The sequence below is a fragment of the Lissotriton vulgaris genome, chromosome 6 (genome assembly GCF_964263255.1).
Source record: "Lissotriton vulgaris chromosome 6, aLisVul1.2, whole genome shotgun sequence".
Lineage (NCBI taxonomy): Eukaryota > Metazoa > Chordata > Amphibia > Caudata > Salamandridae > Lissotriton > Lissotriton vulgaris.
The window spans coordinates 874,071,369-874,085,738 of NC_141694.1; the positions used below are offsets into that span (position 1 = coordinate 874,071,369).

Below are 14,370 nucleotides of genomic sequence, written 5' to 3' on the forward strand. Positions count from 1 at the left end.
TATGGATATGTTTTTTCTAGATTAAAGTTTTTCTTGTCTTTTTGAAACTGGTTTTCCTTTTGGTTTATCGTATAATCCTTGAATTCTAGGATCTCCTTTTCGACTTTCTCAAGTAATGATTTAGCATCCGGAATGAGTTGGTTTTGTTGTCATTGGATTTATTCCGGATAAAACATTTCCCGAGAGTTACTGTTTCAGTCAGTGATTCGAGTGATCATCCTTGGTCCAAGTTGAAGTAGTGTGGCAATATTGGTACGGTTTTTGGTTTATAGAAAAAAGCCCGACAGCGGCGGGCAAATTTGGAGCCCTGGACCCCACTTGCAGTGGGAGACCGCACTGGCCTGCTGAATCATCACGCCGTGCGGTGCACGCCAGGGGGAGGCCATGCAGTAGGACATAAAAGCGGAACCACAGAATAGCCGCAGTGGCTGGGGAGAGCAGACGTGTTTGTGTGTCAGGACTGAAGAACCATTGTCATTTGGTTCACTTTGTGGAGGGTGAGCTACGTAGAGGACTGTGCCTGTGCCTCTCTGAATTTGAGGAAGATAGAGGGTTGGCCGTCACATAACCCTCACAATCCGTACTTGCTGGGCGAGAGGAACAGCACCCCCCCTTTCTGGGGCTCACCTGGGAACAAAAGGTGGACGGAACAGATGGGCCTTGAGTTCTGGAGCCCGTACAGACCCGGGGTTGTTACTGTGGCTGTGGAGTCTTGACTGAGCCCCCAAGGTTGGTGGGTCATCTCTCAGTGTAGTCTGGTAACAAGAGACAGCAGCAATCTCCCCCTCACACAAAAGACGTCACTGAGGGTCGCGCCCGCGTGCGCATTGCTTTAGGGATTTGAGAGTAGAGTATGCTGAGGTAAACCGGGAGCGAAGTAGATAGACACAGACACCTCATCACTACCTGGGAGAGGCCCTTCTGACGTCATTCTGCTTGATTCGCCACCCAGGGGGGGGCGTCGCCAGAGGACAAGATGTCTAAACCGAAGCAGAAGGCAGGGGGCCCCCAGCCTGCTACCAGAGAACCCTCTCCTGTGGCACTGGAGAGAGGCGGTGGAGACACCTCTGGAGGCGATGATTCTCTCCATTCAAATCTGGATAGGGTGCTGGCGGCCATCGCTGACACAAAAAATGCCTTGCAACAAGACATTGGGGCGGTCTCCGTGGGTCTGGGACTGCTCCAAGTGGAACATCGGAAGCAGGCGGTTAGGGTCCGGGAAACGAAATCAGCAATTAATGACCTGCAGCCGGAACACAGATTACATGCAACCAAGATCGATGATCTGATCCTTAAACGGTGGGCAGAAGATGCGGAAGGCCACAATCGTAGGAACAATATCAGACTAATAGAGCTACCAGAATGGGTTTAAGGGGCCAATATGGTGGAATTTCTAGAGAGCTGGTTACGTTCTGTTGTGGCCCCGGAGCTCCTGTCTCAGTTCTTTGCTCTGGATAGAGTACATAGAGTTCCGGGCCGGCCGCCTGCCCGGGGGGGGTCACCCACGACTGGTGATTGCACGGCTTCTACACTTTAGGGACAGAGATGCGCTCCTTCAGCACTCCAGCACCCATGGCCCATATGTGATCGAGAACAGCAAGGTGTCAATATTCCCGGACTTCACTGCTTAAGTGCAGGAATACAGTACTCCCTAAGATTCCCTGCTAAGCTGAAGATCATTGTTGATGGCAACTCGCATTTCTGTGCCAACCCGGAGGAGGTTTGAAGTTGGATGGAAGCATATAAGCAGGGTGCGCCGCCACCCAAGACACCACAGCACACTGAGCTAGGGCTACAACAACGCAGACGGAGGCCTAAGCACGGTTGTGCAATAGCTCAAGCGAGTAGGCTCACAGCTTCACAAACTCACCAAGATCGAGAGGCCGCGCTTCAAGCAGTGGCACAAATGCTCTTACCCCTGCACCAGAGTAAAACACCAGGGACGTCAGCAGCATCGGAGCATGCATCAGCTGCATCCGGAGATTCTCTGGAGTCCGACCCCCCCCCCTTGCTACCGAAGCTTACGCCGCGATCTGCAGATGATATCGCCTAGCTGCGGAAGGAATCTGGGACACTTCTTCCACTGGCTTGTACACTAGGTCCCCCTGAGCATTCACATCTCGGAAGATGGACAGCCTTTGGACCTGGCAATGGGGGTGCCTTCTTTTACAGATACAACTAGAGTTTGGCCATTGCAGACTGAGGATATCATCCCATAGAGGGGCCGGTACTCGGCACCTCTGCTCCACCTGAACTTTGTATCCACCCCCACCACGCCAGACAATACAGTCACTGGAGCTGGTGGCGGCATTCTGAGAGAAGTGATGTTTTCTTATAAGTTTGGGCAGCTGACCGTTGTCAATCCGCTCAAGGGATGGGGAGTTCTACAGTTGGTTTTATTGTATTACAGAATGGGGTCTGCTGCTGGTACTGCTTGGGGGGGGGGGGAGATTGTTTAAAGATATAGCAAGGAACCTTAGCCATGCTGAGGAGTTTAAACTCCTGACCTGGAACATTCGGGGTATGGGTTCTCCATCGAAGCGGTATAGCATCCTTAATTATATAAAGCGCAGAGGCGCCCACATCGTGAGGCTACAGGAGACCCACCTTACAGAGGTGGAGGTTGTGCGGCGGCAGCGTAGGTTGCGGGGGCAACTGTTTGAAACCAATTCTTTAAGCGTATGCAAGGTGAGCACTTGTCTGGGTCAGGCCTGGGGTCCAGTTTCAGGCGTCCCGTGAAATAATTGATCCTGACGGTTGGTATGCGCTGGTAGAGGGCATGTTGAAGGGCAGGGAGGTGACATTGCGAAGGGTCTATGCACCAAATCAGGATCAAGTTGCCTTCCTGGCACGTCTTTTCAAACCCGTTGCGGGTATGGCAGAGAGTGATCTGATCCTAGGGTAAGATTTTAACTGTATTTGTGACAGGAGATTAAACAGATCCACATCCCCCTCCCCTCCCCCCCACCCCGGTTGAGGGGCACAGCCATGACAGCTAAGGGCCTGCAAAGTTGGATTGCGGGGTGGGAACTGTTAGATGTTTGGCAAGTACACAACACGCAGAAGAGGGAATACTTCTACTACTTCGCACTCTATGATTTGCACACTAGATTGGATAGGTTTCTCTGCTCAGACAGGTTTGCCCCGATGCTGACCAAGGCAGAATATTTGGGGAGATCCATTTCAGATCCTAGCGCACTGCTGCTGCAATTTGCCCCCACCCATGAAAGGGCTTCCATAGCGCTGTGGAGACTGGACCCCAATCTCCTGGAGTACAATGGCTTCAGACAAACGCTCTCTTGGGCTACAACAGCTTATTTTGAGACAAACCAGGGGACGGCTAGCTCCACTCTCGTGTAGTGGAACGCCTTTAAAGTGCTGGTCAAGGGGCAAAGCATGGGTCAGACGGTGGGAGCCAGGAAGGACATTAATTGCGAACTTGAGTCCCTGGAAGCTCAGATATTGCTACTGGATAGGGAGACTGGGGGAGGGGCTGACACTCCGAAACACCTGGCAGCAGTGAAGAATGCTTATAATTCCGCATGAGATAGTTTGAGGACACTAGACATCCGAGCTTACCAAGAACAGCAGCATGTGGAGAGCGGCAGAGCAGGGAGACTATTGGCTGGAGGGCAGAGGGATCCCGATTCCCAATATCCGAGACTCTACTGACCAAGTGATCCACTCCCCAAAGGGCATCAACAACGTATTTAGGGAATATTATGAGCAGCTTTACGGAAACCCAGGGGAAGTTCAGAGAGATAGGACAGTGGCAATCCTGGAGGGCTTGGGTTTGTAGACATTAGATCGCGCCACTCGGGAGACCTTAGCGTCGAAAGTGGCCTTGGAAGAAATTAGATCGGCCATTAAAGAAATGGTGTAGGGGAAGACGCAGAGACCAGACGGTCTTCCGGACGATTTTTATAGTGCCTTCATAGATCTATTGGCCCCGAAGCTGGAGCAAATATATGGTGCAACGCTCGGAAAGGAACAGCTTCCATTATTGGTCAGGGAGGCACTGGTGGTTCCGTAGCCCAAAACCTAGAAAGAGATCATGGACATAGCGGATTTTACGCCATTGTCAATGTTGAACCTTGACTTTAAAACACTTAGCAAGGTACTGGCAACCAAGCTTCTGCCCCTAATGCAGAGACTGATCCACACCAACCAAAATGGGTTTATTCCGTCACGCTCGACATCTAATAATCTGAGGAGGTTGTATCATATGTTATACCATTGAGACCTAGGGATATTCTCCGAGGTCATAGTGATGGCTGTGGACCTGGGAAAGGGGCCTTGGTGGGACTTTCTTCTGGCGGTAATGAGGCGGATAGGGTTGGGAGATGAATGGCTGAAATGGGTCCACCTTTTGTACACGAGTCAGAGGGCCAGAGTGCATACGGGGGTGTGGTGTTAGCCCAGTACCCTAGCCATAGAGGGACACGTCACGGGTGCCCTTTGTCACCACTGCTTTTTGCTCTGGAAATGAAGCCATTGACAAAACGACTTAGGCAGGAGGGCAGGAACACCAGAGTAGTGCCTGAGGGGACTGTGCATATTGTTTCACTATATGCAGATGATATCCTGGTGTATATGCGCAGCGGATCCCATCGGGTCCCGACGGTGCTGCGTATCCTGGAAGTTTTCAGAGATGTCGGGTCTACGCGTCAAAACCAAAAAAACATGCATATTCCCACTGAGACCTGACCTCAATAGGCCATTTGACTTCCCGATGTACCTCCAGTGTGCACCAATTTGTTTTAAGTATCTGGGAATACGGGTTTACCATCGGCATCTAGATCTGCTGGAGAGGGGACTTGGGAGGAGCCTTGAGAGCCCTGCGGTCGAATGTAGCCTTTTGGCGCTCACTTAAACTGCCTGTTATGGCCAGGGTGGCGTTATCTAAGATGGTGGTGTTACTGAGACTTTTCTATTTCTCTGTTAAACTTTAGGTAGGGATGCCTAGGAGCTGGTTTAAGGCCATGAACACACTGTTGAGGGACCTGGGGTTGTACAGCATACGCAACCTGGTGTTATGGGAAGGTGAAATGGAGAGCCCGCCACACACGCAGCACTACAAGCAATGGTGACGCTGGGATCTGCAGGGCATCTGGTGAAATGGTTGTATCTGGCAATAGCTGGGATGTTGCGGATACCTTTGTTCCAAATACAAGAGCGGTGGGCTGGCATGTTATGTAGACAATTGAATAATAAGGAATGGGGAAAAGGTCCCGGGTAACCCTAAGGCAGGGGTCTTCAAACTGTGGGGCGCGACCCCCAGGGGGGCCGTGGAGTGATAGGAAGGGGGTCGCGCATTCCCTTCACACTTCTGCCCAGGCCCATAGCTTCAGCCCCCCTCCTTCCCCGTCCTGTGTCTCAGCCCGGGCTGCTGCAGTGCAGCTAACGCTGCTGGGGGCTCGGCTGGGAGGTGTCTGGAGTCTTATCTCCGGCGAGCTTTTCACAGGTCTTTTAAGACCATTTGCATATTTACATGCCTTTGTTAACTGGTTACCTAGGCTTAGATTTTTTAATGGTTCCAGTACCCCCTAGGCCCCCCACCCTGCCTATTCCTTACATTTGTATTTTTACACTTACTGCTGTAGTGTGAGAATGCATTTAATGAAAAGAAATATAAAGCTGGGTAGCCAAAAGAAAAATGCCTGCCGTGTGTTGTTTAAAGAGCCCGCAGAGACCTGCTCTTGACACTAAATAGAGTTATAAATAAAAAAGTATGTATTAATTAACTACATGACTTTTCTGTCTTTGTTCTCTTTAATTATCAGTCATGGATCATTGAGGCAGCCCTTAGCACACAATTAAAAGTGCTTTCTATTTATATTTGCTGTTCTAGGTATTCACAGATAAGTGCTAAAAATACAGCTTTAGATGACTGCTTATTTCTGAGCCATCAAAATAATGAGCTGTATCAGCACATTATTTATTTCCTCCACCCTCGATCCCTGATTAATGCCATTATAGCAATAGTTTAACTTATATCTGAAACCCTACGCTTCAAGTTTCTGGGAATGCACCCTGCATTCAGACAACTCACTACTCATTCTCGCCTTCACTTTCACGCTCGCCCTGCACTCACACTGATCACCATGCACTAATAGCGATCACCATGCACTAATAGCGATCACCATGCACTAATAGCGATCACAATGCACTAATAGCGATCACAATGCACTAATAGCGATCACAATGCACTAATAGCGATCACAATGCACTAATAGCGATTACAATGCACTCACAGCGATCACAATGCACTCACAGCGATCACAATGCACTCACAGCGATCACAATGCACTCACAGCGATCGCAATGCACTCACACTGATCGCAATGCACTCACACTGATCGCAATGCACTCACACTGATCGCAATGCACTCACACTGATCGCAATGCACTCACACTGATCACCATGCACTCACACTGATCACCATGCACTCACACTGATCACCATGCACTCACACTGATCACCATGCACTCACACTGATCACCATGCACTCACACTGATCACCATGCACTCAAATCGATCATCCCCTCATCCTGCACTCAGTGATCACAATGCACTCACACTGATCACCATGCACTCAAACCGATCATCCCCTCATCCTGCACTCACGCCGATCACAATGCACTCACGCCGATCACCCTGCACTCACGCCGATCACCCTGCACTCACGCCGATCACCCTGCACTCACGCCGATCACCCTGCACTCACGCCGATCACCCTGCACTCACGCCGATCACCCTGCACTCACGCCGATCACCCTGCACTCAAATCGATCATCCCCTCATCCTGCACTCAGTGATCACAATGCACTCACACTGATCACCATGCACTCAAACCGATCATCCCCTCATCCTGCACTCAGTGATCACAATGCACTCACACTGATCACCGTGCACTCACACTGATCACCATGCACTCAAACCGATCATCCCCTCATCCTGCACTCAGTGATCACAATGCACTCACACTGATCACCGTGCACTCACGCTGATCACCCTGCACTCACGCCAATCACCCTGCACTCACGCCAATCACCCTGCACTCACGCCAATCACCCTGCACTCACGCCAATCACCCTGCACTCACGCCAATCACCCTGCACTCACGCCAATCACCCTGCACTCACGCCAATCACCCTGCACTCACGCCAATCACCCTGCACTCACGCCAATCACCCTGCACTCACGCCGATCACCCTGCACTCACGCCGATCACCCTGCACTCACGCCGATCACCCTGCACTCACGCCGATCACCCTGCACTCACGCCGATCACCCTGCACTCACGCCGATCACCCTGCACTCACGCCGATCACCCTGCACTCACGCCGATCACCCTGCACTCACGCCGATCACCCTGCACTCACGCCGATCACCCTGCACTCACGCCGATCACCCTGCACTCACGCCGATCACCCTGCACTCACGCCGATCACCCTGCACTCACGCCGATCACCCTGCACTCACACCGATCACCCTGCACTCACACCGATCACCCTGCACTCACACCGATCACCCACTCACCCTGAACACCATGCACTCACAACATTCACCCGCTCACCCTGCACCCACAGTGATCGCAATGCACTCACACTGATCACAATGCACTCACATCATTCACTCAGTCACCCTGCACTCACACCATTCACCCGCTCACCCTGCACTCACAGTGATCACCATGCACTCACAACATTCACCCACTCACCCTGCACTCACAGTGATCACTCTGCACTAACAATGCACTTGTGTTGTTCACCCTGTACCTCACCCTGCAGTCACATGAGCACACTACTCACCCTGCACTCATGGACACTTCACTCACCTGTCCCACCCTCACTGCTTAATCTGTAGCTCACTCAAACAAGGCCATCACTAACCGTGCATTAATTTGCCTCACTCTGCACTTACAGCCGATCCCAAATTCATATGGTCACCTCACTCACCCTGCAGTCACTTGGGTACTCTTGTCACCCACACAGGGTTTAGAAATTTTTGTCAGGAGGGGGTCCTTACTCCTGAAAATGTTGACAGCGGGGTCTCAGCATCCAAAAGTTTGAAGACCTCTGCCCTAAGGTGTCCAGAAATGCACCCTTTAACCCCTTCGCTGCTCATGACAAGCTCAGCTCGTCATGAGGCACGGTTGAGCTGTGCTTATGACGAGCTGAGCTCGTCATGAACAATGGGGAAACATCAAAGCTCAGCATAGGAGGGGAAAACTCAAAGCAGCCAAGGTGTTAAACAGGTGCAATTCAATATTCTGCACAGGACTTACCTCACACTGCACAAATTGAATGTTGTGTATAGGAGAGATGACCTCACTTGTGCCAGGTGTCTAACGGTGAACGCCAACTTTGACCATATGGTGTGGTCCTGCCCAGAGTACCAGGGATTCTAGACCAGGATAGTGGAGACGGTGAATAGGGATTTTGGCTCGAAAACTGAGGTGTTGCCCGGAAGCATGCTTAATGAAACTCTTCCTAAGGCCCAAATCCAAGCGGGTGGGCCATAGATTTGTAGATCTGGCCTTCTTACTGGCAAAACGGAGAATAGCACTAAAGGTGGAGAAGAGCAAGGTGCCCATTAATAGTGAGTCGGGAACATGAGGTCACCTGTTGGGCTAGAGCAGAGGAGAGGGCACTGCTTTGAGAGGACAGGGTGACAAAAAAAGAGTAAACCATTGGCAGAACCGTGGGCAGACATACTGGAGGCGTGGGAAGTGCGTAACGAAGCGGACTCGAATTCGCAGACGAATACCTCCGAAATGGACATAATGCAAGAGGCAAGCAACACCTTATCGCAGGTCTAGGCATCCCTGGATAATTAAATGATGGAGAAGCGAGGTGGCGGGGATGGGAATGGGCTCGTTGTGGAATGGGGGTGCCCTGCGTGGCATCTCTAGTTCTCCTGTAAAACACACAAGATGATGGACGGAATGTTGCACAATGGCAAAACATTCACCCCCAGTCACAGACCTGGGTTAAATCCATCGTTATTTTGCTCACCAAGCCACCCCAGTTCAGACATGGCCATATGCAAATCAGTCTTGACCCTGTGCCTCATGGGAACAGTCCAGCCCGAACTGCCAAGCCATGTCTTTCCTGGACCGGAATCAAGCATCCTAGAACCGGTTTCGGGCTATCAGCTGTCTTCAGCCAGGATAGCTTGACTTCAGTGGCCTAGTGAGCACTGGACCCACGTCTGGGCATACCCTTCCCATATATGGTGAACAGCAAAACACACAAGATGATGGACGGAATGTTGCACAATGGCACTACATTCACCCCCAGTCACAGATCTGGGTTTAATCCATCGTTATTTTGCTCACCAAGCCACCCCAGTTCAGACATGGCCATATGCAAATCAGTCTTGTCCCTGTACCTCATGGGAACATTCCAGCCCAAACTGCCAAGCCCTGTCTCTAGTTCTCCCCCCTGGGTCCCCGCCACCCTCCTGGATACTTTACTAGCCCCCCACCCCAGCTATCCAGCTCGCTAATGGTGGGCCGCTCCCCCCCCCCCCCCCAGGTGGGAAAAGAATTACAGTGAAATACTTTATGAACAGTGGACCCCTAGTTGCTCCAGTTGAGCTTAAGTCGGGTTTGTTTTCTAGATGCCTTAAGTTTTTGTTGTATGGGACATTTTTTATTCTTTTGTGTTCTTGGCTTTATATATAGACAAATGTGACACACGCAGGGCTTAGTAGAGCATCGGCGATAGTGCAAGCACAAGACTTAGCGACTCCCCACAGAGTACTTTGCTACAGTGGGACTATACCATCATAGTTGACAGACAAAGGTTGTTACAGACTGAAGAACTGTTGGCGGATACGCTTTGAATTCTGGAAGATGCTGATTGAATGTTTATTGATGATGATTTCATAATTTGAGCCGACCGTTCCCGACCTGGGAAACATGACCCTGCTGTTGATATGGAAATGCATAGATTGTACCGTGAAAATTACTATAAATGGCAATAAAAATTATATTTTAAAAAGAAAATGGATGTTATGAACACCAACTGCACACGTAACATTATGCCCTACGTGCACCAATTACAGTCCTAACATAATTTGGGTCAAGACTCAAACAGCTCATGGCCCTGCAAAATGCACACTTAGAAAACCCTGTCTCGTGCAACAATGGCTCACTCAAAGATCCCTGGGCAAGTATGCCTGTGGACACCTGGCCACTACACACGCATAAGTGCCACATACCCTCTAAATGAATAACAATAGCATAACCAGCAACTGGTGACTAATTTATGAGGTAAGTGTAGATATACTCTAACTTCCTACCTTACGTTTTTACATTTCAGTTAGACTAGAATGTAGATGCACACCTACTTAAGTCTCTGATCCTACAGCACACTGCTCCCATTCTCTGCAATCAGCACTGATCCGAAACTCCATTTTACCATCAACTCAAGATGACCACAATGGCAAATAAAGCTTGGGCAGGGGTGCACAACTGTTCAACCTCTCATGTAAACAAACATCACTAAGCCTTCAATGCTAAGGCACCAATGTGCAATGTTGAGTGTGAAAAACATCTGCACTGGTGATCAAGCTCTAGAAATTCCATACAATGTGCAGAACTCGTTGATTAACCTAGATAGTAATTGTACTTATGATACATCGGGGTTCATGTGTTTAGTATGGTGATGCTCTTTAATTGGTAATTATATTCCGCTTAAAGTAAAACATTGAATTACTTTTTACAAGCTCATTAGAAAAACCTACAGTGAACGGTATTGGATGATATGAAAAAACAGCTATTCATGAATGTCACTTAGCATGGTCAAGTTTACCAAATGAGCGATTAACACAACTGTGATGCAGAAGATAACAGGTAAACAGTTCAAATGGACTAATGGGCAGAGTGGCTAATAGATTTTGGACCTCGCCAGTGCCGCCATTTTAGAGTGGTAACCACGTTGTTCATGTGACAGGGCACCAGAACAAAGTAGACTGATCTCACACAAACCATAATCTGCTTCTTCTATTGCAGACCAATGTATCAGTGCGAAAAGTATTGTCACAAGAAATATACTAAATAACTGCAAAACGTAACTTACAGAGGCAACAATGGAAAAGAAGGCACCTAAAATATACAACAGAAAATTAGGTTACTAACCTGCCAGATTATTGCTGTTCTGAACAACAGAATTGATCATCTGTGAAATAAAAGCAAAATGATGATCAGTAAAAAGACAAAATAATAATGCTGCAGTATTTACTTTCACCAGAAATATACTATGACGTGATCTAAAAAACATGACGGCTTGCCTGGTCAGACTGCTTCATTGAATCACAAGCACGATTTTGTGATGCCACCATTTTCAACATTCGTAATTTGGTTGTGACTTTTATTGTTTCATTGAAATTGCCCACCTCTACTTACTCCACTGCTGTTTTTGGTCCAAGGCTGAAGAACACACACTAGAATTTCATAGCTCTAGACCGTAGCTGGTAGATACAATTAACATTATAATGCACAACAAATTCTGCACCAACAAAGCAGAAAGCAATAAATACATAGTTTAGAAGCGGTACATATGCAGGAGCAAACCAACTGCAGTGTGAACCTCGCACCAAACCAACCATAATTTTGTGTTTTGCCAGATGCTGGATGGACACCATCAGTCTTATTTAAATGCCAACCGTAACATCGGCACACTGACTAAAGACTGATTTGAAAGCATCTCAAAGGCCTACCTAGCAGAGCAGTAGGAGTATTCAATAAAACAACAAGTTGGCATCACTATTAATAGAGTTGGAAGGACATATTTACTTGACAATACTAGCGCTTACTTTCTTGCAACTATAACACAGATAATAGCACGAGTTACATAACAAGTGGTTTGATCATCAATTTGAATGGCAGATTGTTGAACTTAAAGAAGAGCGTTCACATTTCAGCTGGATCTCACTTAAGGTGTGTTACTTTTATCATTAACAAACTAAATGGATGTTCATGGAGAGCTTCGGATTTGGGCAAATTAGTTGCAGCCATTGGAGGCTCTGGGCAGTTGCTGTGGGAGAGAGCTTGGTTCTCTATTATTCTGGTTAGTACAAGAGAAGAGTATAGTACAAGGTCAAACACTGAGCCCTGACTCTGTGCTCGGTTAGCAACGTAGCATGGGACAACATAAAGGACTTGAGTAATGTTATAGATTTAGTAGGGCCAAGTGCATATACTGGATCTACTTTTAGAGGCAGGGGTTGTGCTTCAGAGATCGATTACATTTTTATTTCTAAAGGCGTTATTAATATCCCTAGAAAGCAGGGCCAGATTGGGAACATAAAGCAGGCACGTTTCTCGAGCCACATACCCTGCCTAGCCTTGGGAGGCTGGAAACGCTTGCTTGCTGCTTTTGTTACAGGAGACCGATATTATAGCACCACTGCAAAACCAGCCCCCAGTAACAAAAGCAGCCCCCCACTGCTACAAAACCAGCCTCCACCCTTCCAGCTTCCCAGGGAAACGCCCGATGCACGGTACGGCCAGCCCAGTCCTGCTAGAAAGGGATGCAATATTAACATCAAATTAGTGAGCATAACTCACTACTAGTGACTCTCTTACTGCCAATATCAAAGGAAGAAAACATAACAACCGGTATTAGCAGTCCATCGCCGCCCTCAGATGTGCTCAGGTTAGTTTGGAGACTCCAAAACCCTAATCATGGTCTCGATTCATTAATCAGATGCAAAAGCGACTCGTTTCTGAGATGCCTGGAGATAGAGGGAGGGATTGATTGGGTGATATGCTTGTTTTTTGTCCTTTGTGAACATATTAAAAGTGATCTTTCTGAACCCAGTTGGAAAAATCAAGTGACACCTAGATGGTTTAATGAGGACTGCTCTAATGTGAATAGGCACTTGTATGTAGTTCTTAATGATAACCCTAGAACCATCAAATAGCGGTTTTGCATAGAACAGAGAAAACAGCTATTGACAAAAGAGGGATTAAAGTCGTAGCCCAGCTTCGGTAAAAGCTAGTCTACGCGGCTAATACCAAAGACTTTCTAGGCAAGTGTAACTTTCGTACGCATGTTAAAGTGCCATATGTCTCCTGTTAGCAGTCATATTTCTAGTGCTACCTGGGAGGTCCACTTTCCAGGATTTATACTCTGAAGTTCACCAATCACAAGTTAGCTTTTCCCAGTAATACCAAATTGAGTTTTCCGTTTACCTTGGGCCAGGTCAAGGAGTCAATCTGGTAGACTACATCTGGCAAGGCACCAGTACGGATGGAGTTCCAACAGACCTGGTAAAATGTAAGCTCAACCTTTGGGGACACTTATTGATGAATGTTTTAGTAGCTTGGATTATTTTACTATACCTAGTTCATGGCGTATTTCAACTATCGTTTCAATATGTAATAATGGCAATCACTCGGATCCCATTTGTTAATGCCCATTTTTGCTTATCTACACTTCCGTTAAAATCTCAGGGAGGGTCATTTATAATAGGATCTGTACATGGGCTTCTGAGAACTCCATTTTACATAGATGCCAATACGGCTTTAGGGAATGAGCAATGCCTAAACCTAAATTTTATCATCAGTAATTACATCATTGCTAAACACTGCCTACTATACCACACATTCATGGATTGGTTCCCAATCTTTGACTGTGTGAATCGGTCAAAGCTGTGGACTTTTCTTTTACATATGGGTTTTATGAAGTACTTGTACATTTTCTGGTGGCTCTCCATGTGAATAGGATTGCCAAAATTAGGTACGGGCAAATAGAGAATTAACCAGAGAATTTAAAATGTACCAGAGGCGTACTGCAGGGCTGTGTTAGCACACCTGTTATTTATATTATTCATTAACAAATTAAACCCACATCTAAGTGAAGCCTTTTTAGATATTCCTACGATTTATCGAGAACTAATGGCAATCTTAGTTTTAATGCAGACAACATGGTTTTGTTGGTCCACATGCTTAGAGCTTTGCACTCATTAGTAACTGCTTTTACTAAGTTGATAGCCGAACTACAACTCTGCACTAATTTTGCAAAATAGTGTGCCATGGCATGTGGCCCTAAAAGAATCGATGTTTCTTCGATGATAGTAGGAGACAAACATCTGGATAGAACCCACAGCTTCCCCTACCAGGGGATCATGTTTGATTCCTCGGGCTCTTGGGCGTCTAATGTATCATCTCAAAGGCTGAAATTCTCTCAGGCAGTCGGGTCTCTTAAACATCCCATTGTTACCAGGAGGGAGGTCCTGTGGCCGCTCTTGCAAATTTATCAATTTAAACATATGTCCTGATCACAACATAAGGGGCTGAAATTTGGGGCAATGCAAACAGCACCGCTTTTCAGGTGGAAGAGAACAGTTTCTGC

The 14,370-nt window shown here is 47.7% G+C and overlaps 1 long non-coding RNA gene across 2 annotated transcripts in view; it reads right to left on the bottom strand.

The window, feature by feature from the left end:
• LOC147708101 (uncharacterized) overlaps window positions 1-14,370 on the bottom strand; it is a 118,683-nt gene that overhangs the window by 32,950 nt on the left and 71,363 nt on the right. For both annotated transcript variants that reach the window (XR_015296637.1, XR_015296636.1), the window contains exon 3: window positions 11,151-11,190. This is a non-coding gene — a long non-coding RNA (uncharacterized LOC147708101). The remainder of the gene's footprint in view (window positions 1-11,150; window positions 11,191-14,370) is intronic.